The following is a 10,794-nucleotide window of genomic DNA, read 5'->3' as shown; positions in this document are numbered from 1 at the left end:
AAAAACAACTTTTAAATATTGTTTTGATGTTTTTATTAAATGTCAAAGTTGATTTGGTTTTAATTAATATGTTTTCTGACATGTGAATGAAGATTATCAGATAGAGGTCCCAGTTTACTGGCCACAACCTCTGTAGAAGCAGGGGAGCCAAAGATTAAGACCTCAGTCTTAGACTCATTTAACTGAAGGAAGTTGGCAGAAATCCACTCTTTAACATCTCTCAGACAATCAAACAGACACTGTAAACTGGAGACATCCTTTGGGTGCAAGGGAACATAACACTGAGTATCATCTGCGTAACAGTGGTAACAAAACTGGTGCACAAGATGATGAATATTTGCCAGTCTCTACAGAGAAGGTTCGATCCTTTAAATAGGATACAAACCAATTTAAAACATGTCCTTGAATCCCAATTTGCTGTAAGCATTTTAAAAGAATGACATGATCGAGAGTGTCAAATGCCGCAATAAGGTCCAGAAGAATTAAAACAGCACAATTGCCAGAATCAACAATCAACAATAAGTTGTTTAATACTTTTAGCAATGCAGATTTTGTACTGTGTTGAGGTCTGAAGCCAGACTGATATTTATCAAAATTACCATTTTCCTGTAGTAAAGAAGTAAGCTGATTAAACACAACCTTCTCCAAAACTTTTGATAAAAACTGTAATTTAGAAATGGGACGGTAATTATTTAAAACTTTTTTTGAGTAGTGGCTGTACAGTGGCATGCTTAAAATAGGATGGGACTATTCCACTGATTAAACTGCTATTAATTATTGACAGTAAACTAGGACTAATAGTGTCAAGTGTCTCTAATAAGAGACGAGGAGGAACAACAGCCAACGAACAAAAAGTGGGCTTCATTTTATAAATAATTTGCACCAGGTAACTGTGAGACACTGGAGTAAATTCAGATAAATATGTAGAAATTGATGTGGTGATGTGATGTCATATGATACTTGTAATTTATCCCTCTTCCACTTTCTTTCCGCTTTTCTCCATTTCTGTCTAATCGCCCTAGTTTCATCATTAAACCAAGGATGTACAAAACTTCTAGGTCTTTTTAATTTAAAAGGGGCAACAGCATCAAGTATATTTGAACATAGCCCATTAAACTTATTAACTAACTTGTTGGGATTAGCTCCAAGACAGTAAGACTCTATTTCATGAGTTATAGGGGAAATAAAATAAGCATCTAAGAATTTTTCAGATGTGGATGAGTTAAAAGAACGGACATACCTGCCTCCCGAGGCGGGGTGTGTTAAAAATAATAGACTTATGATCGGACAGAAAAAAATCTTTGATACCTACATCACTTACTAAAAGGCCACAGGACAAAATTAAATCAAGTGTGTGCCCTTGGTTATGAGTGGGACCAACAACAGATTGTATAAGATTGAAGGTGTCGATAATTTGGACCATAGGCTTTGAAGGACAACAAACATGTACGTCAAAATCGCCCAATATCAAGAGCCTATCTGCAATAAAGACAGTGTGACAATGGGGACCCATGGGCCCGGGCGTCTATGGAGCGTTGAACTCCTCAACACCTCAGCGAGAGAAGCTCTAGCTCAGAGAATGTGCATGAAGGTTAAAGGGGTGGTTGATTGCGATTTCACTTTTTTTTAATTAGTTAGTGTGTAATGTTGCTGTTTTTGGGTATAAAACCCAGGATCAATTTTCCTGGTCCAACGTGCAGTGTGAAAGTGGGTTATTTTTTCTTTTTTTTATAATTCTGGCAGTTTGATGCCTACAAAAACAGCTGGTAAGGGACTACAACGAGCTTCTTCCCAGGTCCTTTATGTCACGAACCCAGATAAACCCCACCCCTGGGAACATGCAACAAAGGGTTGTGCTGCTTTAGAGAAGAGGAAGAGAAAACTAGAGGTGCATGTAAAAATCTGTTCATTGCCCCTTTCTTGGCACACTTCCACGGTGAAGCTTGACTTGTGATCTGGCGCAATCCATAACCTAAAGCAGCTCATCATACACAGGGCTGGAGGTGTCAACTTCAAACCAGAGTGCAGTATAATGTGGTTATCTGAGAAGGACATGATATAAATCATCTATCCAACAACAACAGACAGCTCCACACTATATACTTCCTATAAACAAAAGGAAATTATTGATAGGGAGAAATTTCCCGTCAGGTCCTTTCCATGTTTTCACTGCGATTGTGCAGGGTAATGACATCATAGGCTGTCGCCGGCCAAGTGTCATTTTTAGATTTATGCTTCAGACACCGGTCACTCTGAAGGCGTTCCCCATAGCGACCCCTAGAGGACACAGTTCGAAGTTCCCTCGAAAGGGAAATAAAGATTTTTCTTTAAAATTCTTTAAATTTGGTAATCATGCTTTTTTTTTTTTTTTTTTTACAAACACAGGAAATGCATTGATGCATACTGAAGATATCATTCCCCCACTGAAATAAAAATATGTTATATATAAAATTATACCTGTTTATTAACCAACCCTAACTCATGCATACATGTTGTAATACGCCTGCATTATGTTGGCCTCACATTTGTAAGATTTCGCTTTACTAAATAAAACACGTGCCTATAAAAACTGTAATGGAAAAACTCTAGTGGATTCATTCCAATTCAGAGAGGCAGAGCAGCACATCTACAAAAGTATGAGATTAATTCAGCATGAATTTTGCTGACTGAAACTGAGGAAATTGGCTTCGTCCTAAGCCAGGGCTATTTTAACCACGCTATTACATATTATACCAGATTCATTCTCTCTGTGTAAACTGAGAGGAAGTGTGTGTAAGAGAGAGAAAAAATCCCTTCAGAGAGCGATACTGAGTCTGCAAAGACAAAAAGAAATTCCTACACAACTGTAAAACGGTCTATAGAGATCTATAAAAGCTTGAACAGAAGGATAGGAACAGTCAAAGGCTGTTTATTTAAAATAAACATTGAGATTGCAAATGAGAATATGAAAAGTAGAGAGAGGTTTGAAGAATACTGGATTGTAAGCTCACAATAAGAAGTTGATGTTCTTGGCAGGCTTGTGCTGGTAACCTTCCTACATGTGACATTATTTACATAAAGGACTAAGGCTTCCGAGAATTTTAATTATTGATGGTAGCCATAATGAATGATTTATTTAGGAAAAAAGCCAATCAAAAGAAACAGTCTCCTAACACAACCTGGGTAGTATTATATATTAATATCTCAAGGACAAGCTGTCATTGTTCAGCCCTACCTAACGCTTCAGGGGTACAGCAGAGAAGAGACAGCTTTTGTACTCGCTATCACGCTTTAATGTCACTTTGGAAGAGTCTGAAATGGTGTTAAAATGTGCGGATGTGTGTGGAAAGAAGAACATGTCCCTATTATTAGGATTTAAAAAGATATTTGTCTTGACTGTGGTTAGTCGGCATGTCACCACAATGTGATTTTATCTTTCAGGCAAAACCTTGAAGGGGTTTTTCACCCCAAATAAAGTAAATTTTGTTGCCATTTACTCAGCCTCATGTAATTTCAAACTCATATTACTTAAATGAATAAACTTAAAATAAATAATAATAATAATAATAATAATGTTGAAAACCAAACAAATGCCGGTAGCCATTCACTTCCTGTTTATTGAGAATTTTAGTGATGGCTTTGTGTCTGAATCATTTGAAAGACTGCAGACACATAAACAGCATAAATGTCACAGAACATGATACTCTTTTAGATGAATCGGCCACACACACTTCGGTATGCGATGATTATCACATATTAAGTCACAAAGGTGCTAATGCCAATTGGTCGTGCAGCTAATTAGGCATGATTTGAATTGAGCTATGATAACGAATGGTCAAAGGTCCATGTTAGGAGAAAAGAGATTGCATGAGGTCGTCAGCCCTTCAATGTATGTGAAAGTACAGTACATTGAATAAAAATGTCATTATATATCAGTTGGCCAAAATAATTATAAGAAAAACATTTTTTTATTAACTTATTAAAACCTTGAATTGCTTAAATATAATACTTCAAGAAAATACATTTACAATCTTAAAATGCATTTTGGGCAACATATTTTGAATATAATAAATATGTTTATATACATATATCTATATCTATATCTATATCTATATATATATATATATATATGTGTGTGTGTGTGTGTGTGTGTGTGTGTGTGTGTGTGTGTGTGTGTGTGTGTGTGCGTGTGTTTTTGTTTGTGTGTGTGTGTGACCCTGGAGCACAAAAGCAGTCATAAGTAGCACAGGGATATTTGTAGCAATAGCCAACAATACATTGTATTGAGTCAACATTATAATTTTTTCTTTTATGCCAAAAATCATTAGGATATTAATCGACGATCATGTTCCATTGACATATTTTGTAAATTTCCTACTGTAAATATATCAAAATGTAATTTTTGATTAGTAAATATTTTGATTTGCTTACCAAATATTGTCCTATCCTAACAAACCATACATCAATGGAAAGCTTATTTTTTTTTAGCTTTCGGATGATGTTTACATCTCAATTTCAATAAATTGACCCTTATGACTGGCTTTGTGCGCTAGGGTCACATATATATTTTAATGAAAATGTGTATATACATAAATATATAAAATGGCCAAAAATATGAGGAGATATAAGTGACTAAGACGTATATTTAGTAAACACATATAAAAATAAAAATGTATTTATGTTGACGTTTTGTAGAATCTATGTTAGCTGACATGTTCCCCGTGTTGTGTTGGACTTTTATGTTGATATTCTTGTTTCTTGGTTCCATTTTCTGTAGTGATTTTTGTAGTCCAATTGTAGTTTAACTCCTGATTAGTTGCCCTTGATAGTTGTCCCTTGTTTCCTTGCTTACCCTTGTGTATTTAAGCCTTGGTTTCCTCATGTTTCATTGTGAATTATTTTATATGTTTCTGTTTTCCTGGATTTGGCATCCCTGGACTCTGTTTAGGTTTTGTTTTCTATCATTAAAAACTTGCACTTAACTGCTCATGTTCTCCTGCTTCCTTGTTCTCCAACTTCACGTTTTTTTTTTTTTTTTTTTTTTTTTTTTTTTTTTTTTTGACTGTGTTTTTTTTTTTTTTTTTTTTTTTTTTTTTTTTTGGCTGTGGTGATTTAGAACTTTTGAAGGTGAGTTTATTTTTTTTTTTTTTTTCATTTTTACTATTACTATTGTTATTTTCAAAAGATATGCAGCACACTGTGCTATCAAATAAAATATATAGTAAACATCAGTTCTTCTGCCAGCAGAGGAATTCTCCATAAACATTCATGCAGTCTTTTACGAGAGAATTTTACAACTCACTGAGCCTCTACCCTGACAATATTAACAATGGTGCGATATCTGAAACATACGACCATAAATCAGTGCAGTGTTAAACTGTTAACCTCTCCCATTGGCTCATGTGCATCACATCTAGACTGATTCATATATGTTTGGCTATAGTTTTGCATTATTTTATCACACTGTAGTAACAGGCACATGCACATTTGTCCCAGTTTTCTTATACAAGCAAACACAACCTCAGTTATGAGTAAATATACACACCAACATGCACAGAAAATACAGATAAACATGTCTTCTGATGCACAGTTCATGTGCTCAGATGAAGTACATAACTGAATCATACAGAGACACTTTGAGCAGACTTGTCTTTGAAGGAACCTCTTGACTTCTCTCTGACCTAGAGAAATGTGTCTGCAGTCACACATGAGTCCTTTGATAACGTGGTATAACAGATGCATTGTCTATGCTAAAACCTGGGGCTGCTGCGATATGAACCCACCACAGCTGAAACAGCCAAACCCCCTTTCCATCACTTACAGCCAACCCTTGTCTGGACTCCCCCGTGCCAGACCAGGAATCAGAGAGCTTCCCTTGCCTGGATGTTCTATTCAGTCTCTTCACCCTCCCCAGACAGATGCATTGGCAAGGCTGCATGCTGTGCCATTCCCTGATGCCCGTGCTGGTCAGGCCGCTGCCAGCCTGATTGTCTGTGCTATCTATTTATGTGTTCATGTTTGTGTAGTTTTAGGCTGCATTGAGCAATGCCTGTGTGTTGCATGTGGCATGCCAAGACGTTACATTGGAAAATATACATGATACAGATGCAGAAAGAATGAGAATTAAGTATTATCCTTCCCTCTAGTCATACGTTTTATCCTGTACCACCAACACATGGCTCATTTTGGAAGATTCCATCAAAGCCTCAGCAATACTTGCATATTGTTATGTGTTTGCATGACACAACAACCAGAAGTGTGTATACATCTGTACTATTATATGCACTTAATTTCAAAAGTTTGGGGTTAAGTTTTTTTTTTTTTTTTTTTTTTTTTTTTTTTTTTTTTTTTTTTTTTATTTTTTTTATTTGTTCTATTTTTGGGTTATTGTTGAGACATGCTTTGTTATATAAAGGTTTCTATTTCAAATAAATTTAGTTCTATTAAACTATCTATTTATTATAAATCCTGGGGGGGGGACGTACTACAGTTTGCACAAAACATCAAGAACCACAACTGTTTTCAATATTGATAATAATAAGTAATGTTTCTTAAGCAGCAAATCATATTAGAATGATTTCTGGAGGATCATGTGACACTAAAGACTGGAGTAATGACTGCTGACAATTCAGTTTTGCCATCATGGGAATAAATTACATTTTAAAATATATTGAAACAGAAGACAGTTATTTTAAATAGTAATAATATTACACATTGCTACTTTATTTATGATCAAATAAATGTAAACTTGGTAAACAAAAAATGCTTCTTTCAAAAACATTACAAAATCTTATGGACTAACTTTTGAACAGTGCTGTAATGTAACGAAGTAAAAATACTTTGTTACAGAACTTAAGTATTTTGGGGAGTATCTGTACTTTGAGTTTTTATATTTCAGCCAACTTTTACTTTTACTCCGCTACATTTCCTAATTAAAATGTATACTTTTACTCCGATACTGGGGGGGGGTGGAAAAATGGCGGCATGAAGTTGACAACTTGGGTGAATCAGTCCTTGAATGTTTGTCTATTTGCTTGTAAATTTCAGTGCATTTCGTTTAATATGCATATATTTTTTACTCTAAGCACTTTCTGATCAGTTAGGGGATCTTTTGGTTATACTTCTATTATTATTATTTTTATTGTTGTTTCTGAGAAGTTTACGTGGACAGTTGTTAACACGGCTCTTTCTCCTTCGTTATTTTTATCTTTCTTGTCAGTGCCGTGACTGAACTTTCAAGAGAACGTTTTGGACAGTGACAAAAGATAAAAAACGCAAATCTAAATTGATGAATTCATCTTTAAGTCTCGGTGCTTGTGTTACGGTGGACTTTGACTCAGACTCGTTCCACTACCTGAAACTCCGTTGAAGGAATCAGAGCACAAAAAAGGCAGGAATGATAATGCTAATGGCAAGGGTGATCTGCAGTCTCCTTTAGCCACGGTAATTAAGTCCGTCATTAATGAAAGAGCCAACATCCTTGATAAAGGCATCGACAAAGTGAAAATGTCAGTTGAATTTCTGACAGAAGAAATAAAGGATATGAAAGAAAAAGTGGAGCGAGTTGATTAACGGGTCACAACTGTGGAAAAAAGAATCGGTGAGCTGGAAAACAAAGTACAGGATCTCTCCAGATACCAGAGGAGGTGGAATCTGCGCCTTAACGGTTTGCCCGAACAACCAGGAGAAAACATCAGACAGAAAGTTTTGGATATTTGTGAGGCTGTCATCCCAACTTTTGCTGGCAAAGCTCAGGAGTTTATCGATGTGGTACACCGTTTGGGGAAAGTGAGGAGCGAGAATGCTCTGTCCTCCGGTCAAAAACCTCGAGGGATTATTCTACAGTTCACAATGTGTCACTTTCGCAACGCGCTCTGGAAAGCTGCAAAGAACTCTCCTTATCTGGCAAAACACCGTTTACGGTTCGCAGAAGATCTGTTCCCCGAGGATCGAGAGCAGCGCAACAAACTTTGGCCACTGGTTGAGAAAGCTCGGCAACAAGGAAGCTGCGCTTACTTCGTTGGTGCAAAGGCATACATTGATGGTAAAGAACTTGTTCTAAAGGACATGGAGGTCACAGAGGGAATTTGAACTTGATCTAGTTTGCTGTTTTGGTCTGCTTTTTTCATCGCGTTTTTTGGCCTAAGCATGTGACTGTTTTTTAACTACAAAATGCTAACTTAAAAGTCGGACATTAGAATGTACATTGTACTTTGAGGTAGATTGGTGTTTTTTTTTTTTTTTTTTTCTTTTATAATTCAATTTATTATTGATTTATATATTCATTTTTGATTATTAGGGTTTATTTATTTATTTTTTTTTTTTTTTTTTTTTGTATTATCTGTTGTTGTTATTATTATTATTATTATTATTATTATTAATATTTTGTAACTAGCTTTTTTCTTGGAAGATTCCAATCTTGTTTGTTTACAAAAGGTTTTTTATTATTATTATTATTTATAGGATCTCATGGGCTGACTCACTTTTTGATACAGTTATGGTGTCATTGTTCAGTGTTTCCAAATTGTTCTATTTGCTCAGTTAACGCAAGAGGGTTGCGTAATGATGTTAAACGTAAAGCTATTTTTAAATCGCTTAATACTGATATTTGTTTTATACAAGAGTCACATGCCAATTCTAGTGATTTTAAGTTTCGGAAATCACAGTGGGGTGATTAGTTATTTTCTTCATTTGGTTTACATTTTTCAGCAGGTGTTTTAACTTTGAAGCACAAGTTTAGGGGTAAGATAATAGAAACAATATCAGATACTGAAGGCCATTTTCTTTTTTATTGGTTATTTTAAATGATCTTTTCTTTGTCCTGGGTAACGTTTATGGATTTAATTCCACATAAAATAACCTCAAATTATTTAATTCAATAGAAACACATTTAGAGTATTTTAAATCTAAATATCCTAATGTGTTTATTCTTTTGGGTGGAGACTTTAATCAAACTATAAATAATAATTTGGACAGATCACCACCTAGACTGTCTGATAGTTCATCAGGCCTTTGTGGTTTGATCTCCCGATTTGGCTAAATTGACATTTGGAGAGAAAAACATCCTCATGCTTTACAGTTTACTTGGTCTAACAGTTCTGGTTCACTTAGATCTAGAATTGATATTTGGTTAATATCGGACTCTTTATCCAATTTTGTCAAGTTGAAATCTTGCCTTCTCCTTTGTCTGACCATAAATCTATCCTTCTATCTTTCAATAGCCCTTCTTCTTACTCAAGAACGTATAATTCATACTGGAAACTTAACTCTCTTTTATTAGAGGATGCGGAAATTTGTGGGACTGTGATATCTAGGATTACTTTTTTTCTTAACAAAGCTCAAGCCGAAGATAATTTGGGTTCTAATTGGGAGCTGCTAAAATATAATATTAGATTAATTTTAGTCAAAGCTGGAACTCAAAAAGCTAAGCAATATAAAGCAGAGGAACTTGATATTGTTAAAAGACTTGTCTACCTCCCCTGCTCTCCTTTTGAGAATTTATCTGTTGACCAGAAATCAGAATTAGTTGAACTTCAGAATTCATTAGATAACTTGTATATTCAAAAAGCAAAGGGCACTTTTGTTCGCTCAAGAAGGAGGTGGTTAGAGGAGGGAGAACGTAATTCCAGCGATTTTTTTTTTAGATTAGAGAAACAGAGAAGTCTTTTAAATTCTATAGCCTTAAGGTAAATGGAGTGGTTTTAAATAATTATAAAGACATTTCTAATTATTGTGGAGAGTTTTATAAAGACCTTTATCATTCCAGATACTCTCAACAGAATTTGGACTTGTTCTTAACTCCCTTGATACGGACCTTATACCTAAAATTAATGATTTTGGAAAGAATTTATGTGATGCTCCTATTCAAATTCAAGATATTTCTGAGGCCATTGACAAGTTAAAACTTAATAAATCTCCAGGAAATGATGGTTTGACTGCAGAATTTTATAAGAAATTTTCAAATAATCTTTCAACGTTTCTTTTCAATGTTTATTTAGAAAGCCTTAAAAGAGTATTCTCCCACAGTCTGTGACTCAGGGTGTTATAAATTTGATCCCTAAACCTCAAAAAGACCACTCTCAGTTGGAAAACTGGTGACCTATAAGTCTTCTGAATAATGACTAAAAAGATCTGCTAAAAAGATTAAATGTGATGATATAATAGATGAATATCAGTCGGCTTTATGGCAGACAGACTTATTTCAAACAATATTAGACTTGTTCTTGATATTTTAGATTACTCAGATTTGATCCTGGATGACAGTATTCTGCTTTTTCTTGGTTTTTATAAAGCTTTTGATTCCATTGAATTTCCTTTTATTCTTAAGTCCTTGAATATTTTAGTTTTGGCCCTAATATTATTAAGCCGATTCAAACTTTGTATAATAATGCCAGTGCTTTAATTAAATTACAACATGGTACTACTCATAGGTTTAGCATAGAGAAAGGCATTCGTCAAGGCTGTCCTATCTCTTTTTCTGCTTCCTATGCAACTCTTAGCCATCCACATTCAAAATAGTCATTTGAAAGGTATCTCTAGATCTGTGGCAAATCGGTCAACATTAATAAGCCAACTAGCTGATGACACAACTCTTTTAAAAAAAATAAAGATCAAGTTCATTTAGATTTAGATAAAATTAGTTTTTTTTTTTCTTCTGCTTCTGGTTTATGTCTTAATATCCATAAATGTGAACTTTTATCTATAAAAGATTCTACTGATGTTAAAATTTGTGACATCCCAGTCAAATCTGAAGTTAAATATCTAGGTATAATTATATGTAAAGATCAGAAAAAGAGATCAAAGCTTAAGTTTGAA

This window comes from Cyprinus carpio, chromosome A7, assembly GCF_018340385.1.
Source record: "Cyprinus carpio isolate SPL01 chromosome A7, ASM1834038v1, whole genome shotgun sequence".
In the NCBI taxonomy this organism is placed as follows: Eukaryota; Metazoa; Chordata; class Actinopteri; order Cypriniformes; family Cyprinidae; genus Cyprinus; species Cyprinus carpio.
The sequence above is the reverse complement of the archived record's forward strand: the minus strand, read 5'-3'. Positions refer to the sequence as shown.